Below are 17,898 nucleotides of genomic sequence, written 5' to 3' on the forward strand. Positions count from 1 at the left end.
GGTCAGGAATGGTAAACAGTTTTAATTAAAGAAGCGGAAACCCAACAGCAAACTGAAAAGCTATTAATAAGCAGGAGTGTTTCATATGAACCCTAGGAAAGGGAGTCAGAGGTATGACTGGCTTTACCTAATACACTCTGGAAAAATATGATAGCAAATCTGATATAAGTAAACCAATCAGTAGAAGCCCTCATTTTGGCTTGCCTGAAATACCACATCAAATTATCTTTTCATCTCTGATCTTATGTATACCAAGTAATATTTAGATTAATAGTTTGGCTACCGGATTATATAAAAATGTGGTGCCAAACAAGAAAACAGGCAGAGTGACACTGAACACTCACTGAACTGCTAGGGAAATAGGGATGGCGATGGTTTGGTAGTGACCTGCAGGCAGTGCATGTGAGAGGATTAATGAGATAATCCACTTAAGGAGCACAGAGCTAGTACAAAATAAGGCCTCTATAGTTAGTAGATATTAATAATTCTATTATCACAAAATAAGGCTTGAAGTTATTTGGCTAAGGTCCAGGTGCTATATGTCAGGCCCCAGGACAAAAGCCCAGGTCTGCTTGATTTCTGAATTAATACTTTTATCACACAACTCCCCTGCCCCAAGCACCCCAGGAGACTGTCAATTAAAATACAAGATTGTGGGAAGTAAGGCAGTGAATGAATAAAGATGAGCAAATTATTCCCAATGGTTCAAGGAAAACAATTCCTCTGGAGCCTAAACTGTCAGAAGGTCTTCCTTACAGTGAACTAAAACCTGCTTGACTTTAACTGACCAACTTGTTTAAGTTTTACTCTCCAGTATTTTAGAGAACAAGACTAAGGACTAATCTGGCTTTCAGGTCCCATCCTCAATCTTCCCTCTACTCCTCTGGGGGTGGCAGAGTTTGTTTTCAAATTTCACGTTAATTCATTGAACAATTAGTGAGTACCCTTAGTATGTCATCGTGCTTGAAATTAGAAATAAGAAATCCGACTCAGCCCTGCCTGGTGTGGCTCAGTGGACTGAGCACCGGCCTGTGGACCAAAAGGCTGCCGATTCAGCCGACAGTCGGGGCACATGCCTGGGTTGCTGGCCAGATCCCCAGTTGGGGGCAAGCCAGAGGCAATGATCAAAGTATCTCTCACCCATTGATGTTTCTCTCCCTCTCTTTCTCCCCCCTACCTCCTCTCCAAAAATAAATAAATAAAATATTTTTTTTAATCCAACTCAGTCCTCACTTCGGTCCACCCAGGAAGACAAACACAAACAGTGAAAAGAGATGGACAAGCTCTATAAAAGGGCTAGGGGAGGGACACCTGGAAAATTATCTCAAAGTCTCAATTTAATTTGATAACACCTGCTACCAAGAAAGAGTTCAAGACAGAAACAAAAGTTTTTTAATTACACAGGAAGTACATTTTTACTTCCCACATTTAGTTTTAAACACAAATTATTCTCAAGATACAAGAAGGCTAAGATTCTATAGCTTTTAACTTATCCATTCTTCAGGGCCTTAGCTTTTCTTCCAAAAATCTCCAGCTTCCAGAATAGGAAAAGGAAATATGACACTGGAAAAAGGAAAAAGCACACTGAGGAAAACTAAGAGGAAAAAAATATGATGCAATCTGTATTTATATAAGATTCCACTTTAAAGACCTCGGCAAGATTTCAAATTACTCCTTTACATTCAAATTTCCCTAGAATAGGAGCCCACTGCTCCCACACAGAACACAGAGCGCCTAGTTTTTTTCCTTCAATACAGTATTCACAGTCAATGCCCCCATATCAATAACAATAATGAAAATTTTAAATACACACTATGAAATACAGTTTAAAGGGCACTTTCACAAATGACAAACAAGAGTAACTGCAACACATACGACAAAGAGCTAACTTACTTTAACAAAGAGTGCATACAAACCAAGAACAAAAAGGTCAAACTCACTTAAAAATGGGCAAAGTGTGCCCTAGCTGGTGTGGCTCCGTAGACTGACTGCCAGACTATAAACCAAAAGGCCTCTAGTTTGATTCCCAATAAGGGCACACGCCTGGGTTGTGGGTTCGGTCCCTAGTTAGGGGCATGCAAGAGGCAACCAATCAATGTTTCTCTTACACATCAATGTTTCTCTCCCTCTCTGTCTCCCTCCCTTCTGCTCTAAAAATAAATAAACAGATCTCGAGGGGGGAAAAAAAATGGGCAAAGTGTACCTGGCCCGGTGGCTCTGTTGGTTGGAACATCATCTTAGGGGGCAATAGTACAAAGGTCTAATAAATATGTAATATTATATCCACATAACCTCACCCTAAATTAAGAAAATGTAACTCAAAAAAACCCACAATTTCTCACTTCTCAGATAGCAAAACTCAGACAGGGAGGATATGCACTGTTTACAGGGAGGAGGAGAAAAGAGGCTGCTTATATACTGTTGGTAGAAGCATAAACTGGAAAAGCTTTTCTAAAAGCACCTTGGCGCTGTCTACAAAAATGCACCTACCTGCAACCCAGCAGCAGTCCCACTACCAGTAACTTATCCTAAAGATACATTCCCCAGATTCTGCCAAATTACCTATAAGGAGGATCAAAACAGCTTTCCAATTTCTGCAGCTAAAATGTGTGTCAAGAGGCCTAGTTAAATGAATTATGGTTCTCCAAGATAACATGTTGTACAGCTATTATACAGCTATCAAAAAAAATAATGGCAATCCATAGATGATGATATGATATGAAGTCATCTGCAAAATATACAGTCAAGTAAAAAAGGCATGGTGTAGACGCCTGTGTATGGTATTATCCCTTTAATGTAAACAAATAGACATAAATGTAGACAGATCTATTATAGCAGATACATAAAATTATTTCTTGGAAGAATTTAAGAAACTGTTTTAAGTAGTTGCTTTAAATGAGAGGAATAGAGCATGGACAGTTGACTTTTCATATTTTACCTTTCTGTATTGTTATAATTTTCTAACCTAAGAAAGTATTTCCATGGCTCTGGCTGGTGTGGTTCAGAGGACTGGGCCTCGCACCCCTGCAACTGGGGACCTGGCCCGCATCCCAGGCATATGCCCTGACTGGGAATGGAACCAATGACCTTTTGGTTCACAGGCCAGCACTCAATCCACTGATCCACACCAGCCAGGGATATTTCTTTTTATTTTTTAAAAGCATTTTTTAAATATACAAAACCCTGTCATTCTTATACTATCTTATTGGATCTTTACAACCACCAAATGATATATTAAAACTAAATGAGATGTGTACAGAAAGGAAACTGAGGTACAGAGGAGCTAGCAGTTTTCAAGGTCCCCCAAGAAAGGAGACATTTCTCTTAGCACAATTAACAGGATTTTCCCAGAAGTAGACAAACCACTTCTCAAAGGCCCTTCCTCTTTACCCTACTAAAGGAGTTGTTGTTATGCTTATATTCATGCCATTAGATATAAACATAATTTGAAGAAAATTTAGCAATTGGATGCTTTTCAAATATTGTGTTGGAATTATCATATCATTATGTAACAAGCAGAAATATTCAATTTTTCAGAAAGGACAAACCTAAAAAGGCTAAGAGGGCCCAGCTGTGGAGAAACTAGACCGCTTGAACCACTGCCTGGGGCCCTGACTACAGCCATCATTTTATACCTCGATCTGGAAGCAAGGAACAAGCTGTAAAACTGCTTATAAACTTGGATTCAGTAATTTTTAATCTGCAGAATACAGCCCTGGATAAAAACAAATCATTCCTGAAAATGAGGATAAAGTAATGGCTCTTTCCATATGATTCTGAGGAGGCTAGATATAGTTCACATGTTTAAGAACAAGAAAATATTTCAGCAAAAGCTAATATTAGGGTTAAGAATGGCACTCAACAGATGCCCAATAAATGAAATAAAGAATGCTGCTAAAATGGTGAGGATGTGAAATAACCTTACAAAAGAAGAGCGGATATAAAATACCCTTATACAGACTAACAAGACCTACACAAAAAACATTTATAATGGTAATAATAGCTAACTCTTCATATAGTAAGTCATGTAATCCTTGAAACAACCGCAGAGGTTAAGTACCATTATTATTCTTCATAAACAGAGGAAGAGAGAAAAATCAGGGACACCCTAGGGTGCCCAATACTGAATAGCATGGGGCTGAGTCAGAATTTGAATTTAAGCCCTGTAGCTCCAGATTCTTAACCACTACCAGCTGTTTGTTCCTGAGATACACCTTTGAGTTCTGTCTCCTACTTCATCAAATGAGGATTAATGGCCCCTATTATAGGGAGTAGTTGAGAAAAAAATCTGTAAAGCCCCTATTTGGCATCAGAATTTTCAGAATTCATAATACAGTTAGAGTTAATGATGTACTGATAAGGACTCTAGGTTTCATTTGGGGAGAAGTAAAAAGAGTACTATAGCCATGGTAACTATATGTCCTGCCCTCAACAACCCCATTGTGCTCTGGGGAGAAGGGACTGGGGGCTCAAAACAATAAAGAATTAAAGTGATAGATGTATGAAACAAGATTATTTCAACTAGTCCGCTCTGAGACAGAGTTAGGGGAAAAGAAACTCTGAGGCACTCGAGGAAAGATTATCAATCACCAGAAATGACAGAACAGGCTTTGGGATAACCTAATACTGCTTACTACCAGGGTTGCATTCACCTCCATTAAATGGTGATAGTGTCTTTTCTACTTAATGCCACCCCGACAATTAAAGGGCACTTCAAGTAAAAGACATGCTTAGAAGTAACAAGTACAAGAAGTAACCAATGAATGCATAAATAAGTGGAACAACAAACTTATGTCTCTTTCTCTCTCTCTCTCTCCCCTTTCCTCCCTTGCTTTCTAAAAATCAGAAAACGATTTTAAATTTTTTTTAAAAAACACATGCCTCCTTCCTAGTTCTTTAGGCCTCCTTCCTTCAATAGTGCCTCAGACTGCCTGCTATGTGCTGGAGACAAAGACAGGAAAGATGAGACAACCTCAACCCTGTTCTCTACTGGGGAAGGCAGGTAAAATACAACATAAACACATACACAAAGACAGTAATTTATGGCAGGATAAGTACTGTTGGAAAAAACCCACCAAAATAATGTGAATCAGTGACATGGGAGGACCATCTTGATAAGGCTGTTAGAAAAGGTTCTAGCCCTGGATGGGTAGCTCAGTTGGTTAGAGCATCGTCCAGATACAGCAACATTACAGGTTCAATCCCCAGTCAGTACACATACAATAATCAACCAATGAATGCATAAATAAGTGAAACAACAAAAAAATGTTTCCCTCTCTCACCCCTTCTCTAAAACCAATTAAAAAAAAAAAAAAAAGGCTCTGGCTGGTGTGGCTCAGTGGATTGAGTGCCAACCAAAAGGTCTACAGGTCAATTCCTGGTCAGGGTATATCCCTTGGTTAAGGGCCAGGTCCCCATTTGGGGGTGTGCGAGAGGCAACTGACCAATGTTTCTCTCCCTCTCTTTCCCCCTCCCTTCCCCTCTCTCTGAAAATTAAAAAAAAAAAAAAGAAGAGCTGAATTAGTTTCTCTTACTTGAGGGGCTATGGAAGGAAGCAAGGGGAGGGGAGGGGAGAGTCGGGGAAGGAGGGGAAGGAATAGGCCAAAAAATCCCCTTACCCGCTTCCCACATCCTTGAAATGCTTTCTCCAAGAATCTAGCTTTTCCTTCCACAATTAAAATTCAGACAGACCAAAAAAAAAGAAAAAAATCAGACAGACAGCAAACACACATTGAGTTTACTCATTTCAAAGTACTGAGAATGAGTCGGGCAAATCAGTGTAAATTCCAGAAGCAGCGGAAAGGGTCTAGTGTCCAGACTTGGTTCCAGAATTTATTTGCTGAATTGACCTTTGGCACATTACTCAACTTCACTTAGCTAATCATCTTACCCTCACTAGTTCCTTCTCCTTTTCTCCCCAGCACAGTTTAAGGCCCCAAGATTGGCCAATGTGTCAAGCTAGAAAAATGGGCATCACCCTTGCTTCCCACTCTCAGACACCATTTTGTAACACCTACTTCTAGGTCTCACCCATTTCTGGGTGGTTGCCCAGTTCAGACCCCCACCCCTTCAATCAGTTCTAATCCAATTACTACAAGCTTATGATGGAGCTCAAAGACTTCAGACACACCCTCCCCAGGTCCAAATCAATACTCTGTAAACTGACATCTGACTGCCTATTTTATGACAAACACTATTCTAAGTACTTATATATACATCATCTTATTTAGAGTCTTACCTCACCTTACCTTAGAGGTTCATAAGGAGGATTATTATTATTCCTATTTTATAGATGAAGAAACCTAAGGTTCAGAAAGTAAACTGCTCCAATGACAAAGCTAGCAAGTATTGAGGCAAGGAGTTAAAACCAGGTATCTGACTCTAATCAACTACTGCACTGTTTTGAATCCTCCTCACTGCTACTACAGAGATATTTCTAAAACACAAATCTGATCAGAAGACACCCATATAAAATAGTTCAGGTTACAATGGTGTGGGGATTGCCTGAGGGTTTGGGAGGGGGAGGTGCTGCTGGGTGGAAGGAGGCAAAGAGGGAAAAATTGGGACAACTCTAATACCATAATCAATGAAATATAATTAAAAAAAATAAAATAGTTCAGGCTACTTCTTTGGTTAATTTCAAGTAAAATTTATTGTGTATGGTTTAGTAAAATACCATGTATATATTTTAAAATAAAAATTAAATAAATAAAACAGTTCACGTTATATGTCCACGGTATCTCAATTTAAGTAAAAGCAATTCATCGGTTTCCCTACAGAACTGAGTTTCAGCTATTCAGTGTGCGGCAGCAAGGCCGTCAGTGAGTCCGCCCTTATGACCAAACCAAACTCGACGGGAGCTTAAAAGGAGGGAAGCAGGCAAGCCTAACAGAGGGGCAGTGGCACATAGTGCTTATGAGCCAGAACTCTGGAGTGAGACTAGTGTGGATCCCAGCTCCACCATTTCCAGATAACCTTGTACAAGTCATTTCCTCGCTGAGCCTCGGCCTCATCTGTAAAAGAAGGGAATAGCACCAGTACCATCATACAAGTGTTGGGAAGATAAAAATTAATTAGCACAGAGCCTGGCACACAATAAGCTCTCACGGTTATTACTGCTCTTGCAGCCCACGCACCTAGACTCCTTGCAGTTCCAACCTCCAGACCTTTACCCAAACAATCTGCTTCCTCTACCTGGTCCTTCAGGACTGGACTCAACCATAGCACCGCCCTAAAGAGCTTACTAGGCCAGGGGCTCACTCCAATATTCTCCCATGGCAGCCTGGCTTGTCCTCTGGGCCAGAGCACTCGGCACTCTACACCGAAATTGCCTCTTTCTGAGTCAATTTCTCCCTAGGCATTTAACTCCTCTGAGGCACCCCTGGCATCTAACAAGCAGTACCCTTACCTGGTAGTCAGATGCTTGCTAAAGATAACCCTCAGCTTCCCTACTGGCAAAATGGGAATAAAAACAGGAAAGAGACCAATATCACCACCCTGTAGGGATGTAGAGATTCAAGGAGATAATTACTTAAAAACTCTTTGAAAAGTGCTATCGCAGGTAAAGGTAGGAACTGTTATGACTTAATTGGGGGCAGGGAGAGGAAAGTAAAGCACAAAAAATGAGCAACCTGAAGACAGATCACAATTTTACCCATGGGGCTGAAGAAAAGCTGTATTCTTTTATAAGGAGATCCCAGTCTATAAATGTCAGTAGCTCTGGAGTGGGTTTGTGTGGGTTCCTTTTAGACAAGGGAGTCTTTTTTTTAAAACATACCTGACTAAGCTTACAGGATTCTTTGAGGTATCACTATATGACAAAGGAAAACAATTTGGAGTTGGAGTCATTACTTCATGGGGCGTCCAAAGACATTTTTCTGAACTATGTATGGAGTTTTAAAGATAAGTTACTACTTAATAGTCAATGAATTTATTACCTTATTCTTAGATACTAACTTTTATTCCTGGCCTTTATTAGCAATACCAGGAAATGGCTAACATTTACTGAGTCTTCACCACAGGCTAAATCTTTAACAAATATCCCATTCCCAATAACGCAGAGAGGTTGGCAGTATTATCCCATTTTACAGAGGAGAGGGAAAGGAGGCTCAGAGCAAATACCTTGTCCCTGGTCACCAGCTCACTAGAAGAGCTGGAATTTGAAACGCAGCACCTCCTCCAAAACCCACTGGACTTACAATGCTTTTAAAAGGAAGGTCCTTGGGACATCTAAACACTAATGATACTAAGGGAGTACTGTTACGTTCTTAAGTGTGAAAATGAGGGAAAACATTTAAGTGTCTTTCTCTTACAGATACTACTGATGTAGTAAGCATAAAATAGAAACTTCAGCCCTGGCTGGTGTGGCTCAGTGGATTAACTGCCAGCCTGTGAACCAAAGGGTCCCCAGTTCGATTCCCAGTCAGGGCACGTGCCTGAGTTGTGGGCCAGGTCCCCAGTAGGGGGGTGCATGAGAGGCAACCACACATTGATGTTTCTCTCCCTCTCTTTCTCCCTTCCTCCCCTTCCCTAAAAATAAATAAAATCTTTAAAAAGAGAGGAAAAAAAACTACAAGCAAGGTCCATGACGGGATTTTACAAACACTTTGTGAAAGAAATAAAACAAAAATAATGGTAACATATGCTCAGCTCCTCACATTTCACCAAGTTTTGCTAACTGTGTGAATTAGATTTTCTTATTCCCATTTACAGATTTGGAAATGTAGGGAAAAGGTAACATCTACTGACATTTCCAATGATCAATGGAAGTAGTTATGATGATACTTGAGTGGAGAAACAGAGGTCCATACAGGTTAAGTTACTTGCCATGCTAGACGTCTGTCTCCAAAGCCCATGCCACAGTGAGAGGCCCAAAAGGTTTCATCCACATGCCCAAGTTGCAAGTTACAGATGCTGGATCTCAAACTCAGGCATTCTGTCTCCAAATCCTGGTTCCTACCACCAAATACCATGAAGCCTGGGCATGAAAGATGGCCTCGTTAACTATCTTGCCTTTCTGAACTGCAGATGTATAATTCTCACATAGGTCACAGCATGACCAATTTCCTACTCATCAAAGCACATTGGAGAGCAGTCCCACTCCATGGGGCAATCAAGCAGCCCAAATCCTCTGGGCCCAGGAGCAGGGAGAGAGGGAGAGAGAGAGGGAGAGGGAGAGGGAGAGGAAGAGGGAGAGGGAGAGAGAGAGACAGAGAGGGAGACAGAGAGGGAGACAGAGAGGGAGACAGAGGGAGACAGAGAGAGGGAGACAGAGAGGGAGACAGAGGGAGAGAGGGAGAGGGAGAGAGAGGGGAAGAGAGAGGGGGAGGGAGAGAAAGGCAACCTGAGCTAAGAGAGTTGAGCTTCTACAATTAAGGGATGTTCGCATGGTCAGGAATGGAGTCTGGGAGGTTGGGGAGCAAGGCCACCCCTTCTCTCAGCAGTGCCTTAGCCCTGGGTTCCAGGATGCTGCTTGTTTGCTACTGTGATTAAAGTGACTTATTCAAACCTGGAATGGGGGGTGGCAGGGGAGTAATGCAGCTATTGAGAGGAAGATGTAAGAAAACCAGGATTACAGGCCAGGAAACCTGGACTTTAATTAGCCAAATAACCTTGGGCGACTGACTTATTCTCACTTTCCTCATCTATTAAACGAGGATAATAGGTAAGTTGTAAAGATTCAATTAAACCAACAGAGTGCTCCAAAAAATGCTTGCTATAGTTATTATTATTGTAAAATGCTCACATTTCCAAATCAGGTTTCCAAAACCTAGAAATCCCAACACTTGTCTGTGCACCTGTAAAAGCAAGGAAGGCATGTCAATGCACCTAACCATGTACCTTTCCCATGCAGGAAAGAGACCTCTTGAAAATCAGGTTTCTACTAGGACAAAGAGTACCCCAATATTCATCTAAGATGCCTGGGAGTCAGCCTTTTAAATCCTAGGATTAAGTTCCTGACATGGGATAAGCTGTCATCAAATAATACCTTCATTTTAAGTCCTTCCCCCATCCCCTCCTCTCCCTCCTTCCCCAAAGTCCACTGATTCAGGCAAGCACCATCTCCCTTTCATACAACTGCACTGTTTATGCTTGGTGACTCATACCAGGCTCCTAAAATTTTACGGGATTTCTGCAAACTCATTGCTTCATTATTTGGCCAAAGAAAGCAAAGGACAGCTCAATACCTAGCCCAAGATCTAGCAAAGTTGTCACAGCATCATCACAAATCAGGGTTTCAATTTTCAATAAATTACCTCAAGTTTGGTTAGTCAACAATCTGAAAGGGCAGTTGCTGAGAGAGATGAACAGGGACAAACAACATCCTCCCTTTTTCTTCCCAAGTTTACAACCTAACCTAACCAAGGAGGCTCTACAGATACATTTTGGTTTGGATTAAAAAAAAACCTGCTTATCAAGAAAAATGTAATCCTCCCCCCTCTTACTTCCTAGAAAGATGAGGGAGGTTAGGAGGCTGTATAGAGATAGCTTTGAGCCCTGATTTCCAGGCAGTGTAGGCAACTGCCTCTGAGGTGTTCTCAAACACTTGTTAGTTTTACTCATTGATAAAATTATTTGAAATCTAGATTTCTTATCATTGTCCTCAGTAATTTCTTTTCTGGAGTTTTGCTGAGTGTTCTAGGATGAAGTGCACTTGGAAGTAATTTTAAAAAGGTGTTAGCACTCGGGATACACTTTCAGATTTCAGAGAGGGAATTTAAGCTCCTTTAATGCATTTTTTTAAATCCCCACCTGAGGGCAGTCTTATTGATTGGGGGAGGGAGGAAGAAAAGGAGAGAAACATCGATGTGAGAGAAATATCGATCAGTTGCGTCTCTCATGCGCCCTGACCTGAACCGAACCCGCAACTTAGGCATGTGTCCTGACCATGAATCAAACCCACAACCTTTCAGTTTACAGGTCAACATGCCAACTAACTGAGCCACACTGGCCGGGGCTGAGCACCTTCAAAATACAGGAAGAAATACCAGGTGGCTGATTCCCCACAGATATGGGCAACCTTCGAAGAGGGCTAAAAGCATTACATCTCATTTCCCCCAAACTCTGACCAAAGGCAAACTACCTGCTTCACTTTTAAATTTTATTCTACCTAAACTGTTAATTCAAAGAAAAAGGAAACCTGAGGCGGGGAGGAGAGAACATTTTTTAAATATACATCAGGCCCTGGTGGGGTAGCTCATTTGGTTAGAGTGTCACCCCAATACGCCAACATTGCAGGCGCTATCCTCAGTCAAGGCACATACAAGAAGCAATCAATGAACTCATAAATCAGTGGAACAACAAGTCAGTGTATGCCTGTCTGTCTGTCTATGTAAAATCAATAAATAAAGCCCTGGCTGGTGCAGCTCAGTGGACTGAGTGCCAGCCTGTGAACCAAAAGGTCGCTGGTTCGATTCCCAGTCAGGGCACATGCCTGGGGTATGGGCCAGGTCCCCATTTGGGGGTGTATGAAAGGCAACTGGTGGATGTATCTCTCACACATCAATGTTTCTCTCCCTCTCTCTCCCTTCTCCTCTCTAAAAAATTAAATAAAATATAAAAAATAAAATAAATAAAAAATAAAATATACATCAGACAAGAGAACTTAGAAATAAACACGTACATGTTTTATGTAAACTACAGACTCCCTCTCAGTGATTCAGGGAAGTATCAAACATTGAACAGAGAATTCAAGAAGACTTCTTTGAGAAGTTTAGGCAGTTTTGAATGAAATAAAGCATGGAACTAGAAGAGGGCATGGAGGCAAAAGAATGCTAAAGTTGGGTGTAAGGACAAGCTGGCTGCCTTGGCTAGCAAAGAGGCAGTGGCAGAAGTGACTCGGACAAGAGAATGACTGGCAGCCTGCCCAACAGAGCACGTGAAGAAATCGGATCTGCTATAACAAGCTCCCAGACACTGGGTTTCTAAGCAAGGTACTGAGGAAGGCACAGAGCGGGTAGACCTTGGAGATAATCAGCCCCTCACTTTCCAAATGGGGACAATGAGGCCCAGCAGCATTAAGTAACTTGCCTGGGGTCTCGCAGTGAGTGAACAGCTGGGACTATAGCCAAATCCAGATCAAACCTGTGACTGAAGAGGATCTGACATTCATGGGGGAGTGGGGGGTGCAGGACACAAAATAGTCTAGTCATTCAGGTTTGTCCTGATTAAAGCCCAGAAGAGGATCATATTGGGAAAAAGCCATGACAGTCGACAGCCAGGGAAATAGGTACAGATGTCATAAGACATTTAGAAAGGAAAAATCCACTAAGTCTTAGAAATAGACTAGAGATGTGAGTACAAAAGGAGAGAGAACATCATAAGGCATAATCCCCATCAAAGGAGGTCATCTTCCCACCAGCATTCACTATTGTGAAGCTCCCAAACAGAGACGAGCCAGCAGCTTCCATTCAAGGTCCAGGCACTGACTTTCCCAGACCCATTTCCAGAACCTAGAAAACCAAGGGCTCCTTGCAAATTCCAACACCTGTAACCTTGTTTACTTGGGGGTATCTCAGACTCTCCACCATGGTAGGATGACAGGTGAGGAACCAGACAGACAGGCTGGCTGATTATTATATCAAGTATAAAGTATGATATAATGATTATATGTCAAGAACCATGTTCACATTTAAGCAAAACGTATCTATATTTCAACATTTAAATTTGACAAAATATAAATGGTGATGGAAATAGACTTGACTTGGGGTAGTGAGCACACATTACACAGATGATGTATCACAGAATTGTATGACTGAAACCTACGTAATATTGTTACCAATGTCACCCCAATAAATTCGACAAAAAAATTTTTTTAAAGTTTAACAAACAATAAATTTTCAGGGGAAATAGAAAAAAAATTGAGCATTTCGTACCTTGTTTTTAAAAAGAGCACTCTCATACACTGTTAGTGGGAATATAAACCAGTGCATCCTTTGTGCAGGTCACTTTGGCAGTATTCACTAAAAGCCTTAAAAATAAGCATGTAATTTGACTTAGCAGTTATATCCACGAATTTATCTTAGGAAGATAATCATGGTTGGGCAAACTGCTTGTGCAGAAAGCATTGTTTATAGTAGTAAAAAGCTAGAAACTACCTTGACATCTCAGAATTGAAGAATGAATAAGATTTAATTCATGCACAAAGGGGAGTATGATGTCTACAGCCATTAAGTGAGCTATCATGGACCTTGAAGGGGAACACTCAGGCTTTGGGAAAAGGTAGACAAAAAATAATAAATAAATTCGATAAAATACATAAAAATCAAATTCCTGGAGAAGTTTTAGCCATGGTTTTAAAAGCTAAAAGCTAGAATAACTATTTCAGAATAATAGTCCTCAGAAGGGGGCCATGCCTTGTACAAACTTTAAGGGACGTGTGTCTGAATAACTAGAAAGTGGAACATAATACCCCAGCATAAGGCTAACCACCACCTTCCTATTTTCACAGCGATATTTTGGCTTTGGGTATAGAACCTCACCATTCAAAATGTAATTCGATTACATTACCATCAGCTGGGAATTAGAAATGCAGATACTCAGTACTTTAGGGCAGATACTCCACCCTAAACCTACTGGATCAGAATCAGCATTTTAGCAAGACCCACCCCCACAACCCCAAGTGATTTATTAGCACATTCAAGTTTGAGAAGCAGTGGTATAGAATACTTTGGGTGCACTGTACTTAGCAGTACAGACATAAAGTACCAAGCAGGCAAATAAAGAGACAAAGTACCTGTTCACTTTCCGTACACTGTATTTTATTAGGTACTGCTCACTCAGACAGACCTGCGATGTTTTTTAATGAATCTGGCACTTACCAATGACCAAATGATCAAATATGATCTATTTCACATCCTGAAATAGCACAACTTAGCTCTAGGGCTTTCATGAACATGAAATATAATACAAAACAGCTTAGTTGTTCTGAAAATACAATGATCAATTTTATTCAAGTTCCAACACAGTTCAAACACTTATCCACAAGCCCAATTAATTCTAATTCCTACAGGTTCCTGGGAGTATCAATCAGTAAATCCCCCCAGCATCCCTAAGAAGCAGGTGCTTGGCAAACATCCAATCTCCAAATGAGATTCAGAAGGACGTGGTCCTAAAAATGCAGTCTTTTCCTGCCTTGTCCTGCCAGGGTAGCTTCTCAGGCCCAAACTCTCTCCCCCACTGAGGCCTCATACAGCTGCACACTCAAGTACTTCTCAAAAGGGAGAAAGGTCAGAGGTGTCATTATCCCATAAGCGCTTGGAATTCCAGCTGTGGAGAAATTAATCTGGTTAAGGGGTTTAGGCTGAGAAGCCCCAAGTAAGATCTAGAAAGACCAGAGAGAAATACAAAAGAAAGAACCTACTGAGAGATTCTTAAGAGACAAGAAATCCCAAATATTTGTAGATTTTAAGGTGGGAGTTGGGAGCAAGGCTTGGAGGATGAGAGCATGATGGGGAGAGATAAGGATCCACCCCCCAACTGCACCCCAGGGACAAGAACAAAAAGAATGACTAGGAGATTCCTCCAAATGACCTCTTTTTCTTGATAAAAGGAAAGAAGAAAGCCAATGTGGAGAGGAAGCTTTTGAGCTGAAAGCAAGACTAGAAGAATTTCCTGCGGGTTCCCTCCTACCAACAGAGGAAAATAAAGCAAAGGAGAAAACAATATTCATCTAACCAGAATGTTATAGGAAGCAAACCACCAGGAGGATTAAGAGTCCTGTGAATAACCAAAGATATGGGAGGAGATTCCTTTCCAGTTTAAATCCAGCACTTGGGGCACCAGGCAGTCCTTGAGCTGAGGCCATCTCCAGCACTGGGGGAAGAAAGGGAAAATCTGTACAGCCACCACTGAGCAGTGCAGTGTCCAGAAAAATCCCTGGCAACAGGGCAAGCCAAAAGAAAGAGTTCCAGTTAGTAGAAAACAGAAAGATAAAGCAGGCACAGGAAAGCAAACATGCAGGCACCCCTGATGGAGGGGGAATCCTCCTCTTGAGGAAGGGGATTTCAGAAGGTGGGAACTACAGGAAGTGAGCTTAGAAAAAAAAGGCCACAGAAGCAGAGAAAGTGCTATGCTAAAGACACTCATTCATCAAAGGAAGAGGAAATGGGTGCACTGACCAGAGAGGGAGAGCACCAAGAGGGAATTGGGGTTCCAAAAACGGAAGGAAACTGAGGAAGGAAAATGTCTTCGATGGCAGAAAAGCTCAAAAACTATGGGCCATCGCCTGGGAATGACAGGGCTCAGAAAAAAAGATGTACCCTCCCAGATTTAAAAAGTATCAGGAAGGGGCTGCACCCTGAAAACTGTAACCAAAAGGGGTGCATCCTGTACATTTGGGGTACACAAGAAACAAATGCACTCATATATGGAAATGAGTCTCCCCCAGGAAGTAAGATAGTTCTATTTGGTGAACCCATGAAAAAGGGTGCAAACCTAAGAACAGTGACTGAAATAAGCGAATTCCCTTATTTTTGTAATTGAAAATGTTAACTTAAACTTTAGGATTTGGATCTCATTTTCGGTAGTCTCTGGAAATGAGGTGCACCTCAGAATTGAAGGGTTGGGGAAAGGAAGTGGCCCCTAAATTTAAGAAATTCTGGAAAGCAGGTTGCCTGATTTGGGGCCTGGAAAAGAAGAGTCTTCCCTGGATTGGTGGAAACAAGTGCCCCAAAACTTTGATTTTGGACCCCAGACTTGACAGACTCGTTAATAGGCTGAAGGTCCAAATTTAAGAAGGCAGTGCTTACTCAGATTGAAGCCTCGAAAAAGGAAGTGTCCTCCCAGTTTGGGGGGCCTGGGAAAGGGGATACATCCTCAGTTTGAAGGGGCTTTGGAAACTGAGATAAAACCCCAGGGCTGGAGCTTACGAAAAGGGGTGCCCCACCCACATTTTCAAAACTAGAGAAAGGGGACACTCCCATAGTCGGGGGCTTGAGAAAAGGGGTGTGCTCCCCAAAATAGGATAAAAGAGTAATTTTTTTTAAAAAAAACACGCGATCTTAAGTAACAAGGCAACAGGAAGGGCTGGGGGTGGCGATCTCGCGGGCCACAAAGCTCAGGCTCTAGCCCTGGCGCTTACCGCCCCCCACCCCCAACACGGCCCGCTCCGCGCCCGGGGCCCGCACCCCGCGGCCCAGCCCCCTCGACCGGCGCTGATTGGTCTACACGTCGGTCACTCCCGTCAGGAGCCCTGGGGATTGGGCGCTGCTCGCACGCCCGCCACGCTTTCAGCAGCGGTCCCCGGGCCTCCCTCCGGGCTGGGCGAGACGGGCCAGGCGGGGAGCAGGGCCGGGCAGGGGACCGGAGCCGCGGTGGCGTCCGTCACCGTCCCCGCCCGCACGACACGCGCCGGCGCGGGCCTGCCCGGACCCGGCTTCGACCAGCCGGCTTCACCTCGCCGCGCCTCACCGCGAGCTCACCTCACAGCCCCGCTCCGGCTGCGCCGCTTCAGGACCAACCGACAGAAGGACTCTGCGTGCTGCGCACCACGTGACCCTCGGGACGCGCCTAGCGTATCCCCCGCCCCCCACACACACGCACCCTTGCCACCACCAAGTGACGCAGCGCCCCAGCTGCCCCGCCCTCGGCCCCGCCCAACCAGATCACCGTGGCGACGGCTCGGGAGGGCCACGCCCACTGCCCTGAGGCGCGGGAACCCGGCCGACGCCCTTGATCTAGAGATCGAAGTCCCCTCTCACCCGTAACCACGAAGCCCAAGATTGGACACTCCATCACCTGTTAATTTTGCCTCCTGAATACATCTTGAAGCCTTCCACTTCTCTCTGTACCATTATAATACCACAGTGTGGACCACCATCACGTCTCTCGTACATAGTCGCCTTCAGCCCATAGCCCTTCCCCCTTCCAATCCAATCTTCACACACAGACAGTGGAAGCTTTCAAAACGCAAATATAATCACAGGTATCCCTGCCCAAAGCCTGTTTGGGCAATGGGATTTTCACGGAAAGCCTATCTATCAGGCACTTGGAAGTCTGGACCCACCCTGTTTCTCATATTCTCACACATCCAACTTCCCCACTTCTCAGTCGCTTTCAAGTCCTCAAACAAACTAGGTTCCAGATCAGATCAATGGGATTTTCACGGAAAGCCTATCTATCAGGCACTTGGAAGTCTGGACCCACCCTGTTTCTCATATTCTCACACATCCAACTTCCCCACTTCTCAGTCGCTTTCAAGTCCTCAAACAAACTAGGTTCCTTCCCACCTCAGGGCCTTTGTACTAATTCCTCCTCCACTTTGCCTCATTAACTCCTAGGAAAGGATTCCAATTGCTGGTATTAGGAAGAGCTGCATTTTTGCCTCTGGGGACCAAGAGTGGAGTTGTCCTACCCCAGAAGGTTCAGGGATGTTTTCCCAGTGGGTCTTCGAAAGTCCCAAGAAGAAATGCTAAACATTTGTAATTTAAGAGGGCAATAATAACTTTATTTAACATTAAAAATGACAACTAACAGCCAGATTTCATGTCTTAAAATGTAAATCTAATTATGGCACTGTCCTGATTAAAATAACCAATCAATCTCTCCATCTGCATCCTCCACCCCTGCTCACCCTCAGCTAGCCACACCGACTTTCTGTCAGTTTCCATGGCTCTTTCCCACGTCTCTCTAGCTGCTGGGCCATTGAATAAGCTGTTGCTTTTTGCAAAGCTGACTCTTCATTGTGTAGGTCTCAGTTCATCTCCTCAGTGAAATCCTCTTTGACTACAGTATCTAGTTCTTCCCTCTATCACAGGTCTCACCATGGCAATTACTGTCTACCTTATCACTTCAGTTTCCAACAGAGCACAACACGGTCTGTTATTATTTAATTTGTGTGTTCTCTTGGTTGTATTTGTCTATATCCTGAACTTGAGTTAGGGACTATCTTGTACCTAC

At 42.9% G+C, this 17,898-nt stretch overlaps 1 protein-coding gene across 4 annotated transcripts in view; it reads right to left on the reverse strand.

Moving 5' to 3' along the window:
* Positions 1-16,552, reverse strand: part of PHF20 (PHD finger protein 20) — a 98,901-nt gene extending 82,349 nt beyond the window's left edge. For 3 of the 4 annotated variants that reach the window (XM_053926111.1, XM_045194486.2, XM_024559158.3), the window contains exon 1: positions 16,422-16,552. The gene's annotated coding sequence lies outside the window, so the exon portion shown is untranslated. Of the gene's footprint in view, positions 1-9,745; positions 9,769-16,421 lie in introns of those variants that run through there. The other variant, XM_053926110.1, reaches the window with a different exon arrangement.
* Positions 16,553-17,898: the final 1,346 nt, after the last annotated feature.

This window comes from Desmodus rotundus, chromosome 6, assembly GCF_022682495.2.
Source record: "Desmodus rotundus isolate HL8 chromosome 6, HLdesRot8A.1, whole genome shotgun sequence".
NCBI classification, from domain to species: Eukaryota; Metazoa; Chordata; class Mammalia; order Chiroptera; family Phyllostomidae; genus Desmodus; species Desmodus rotundus.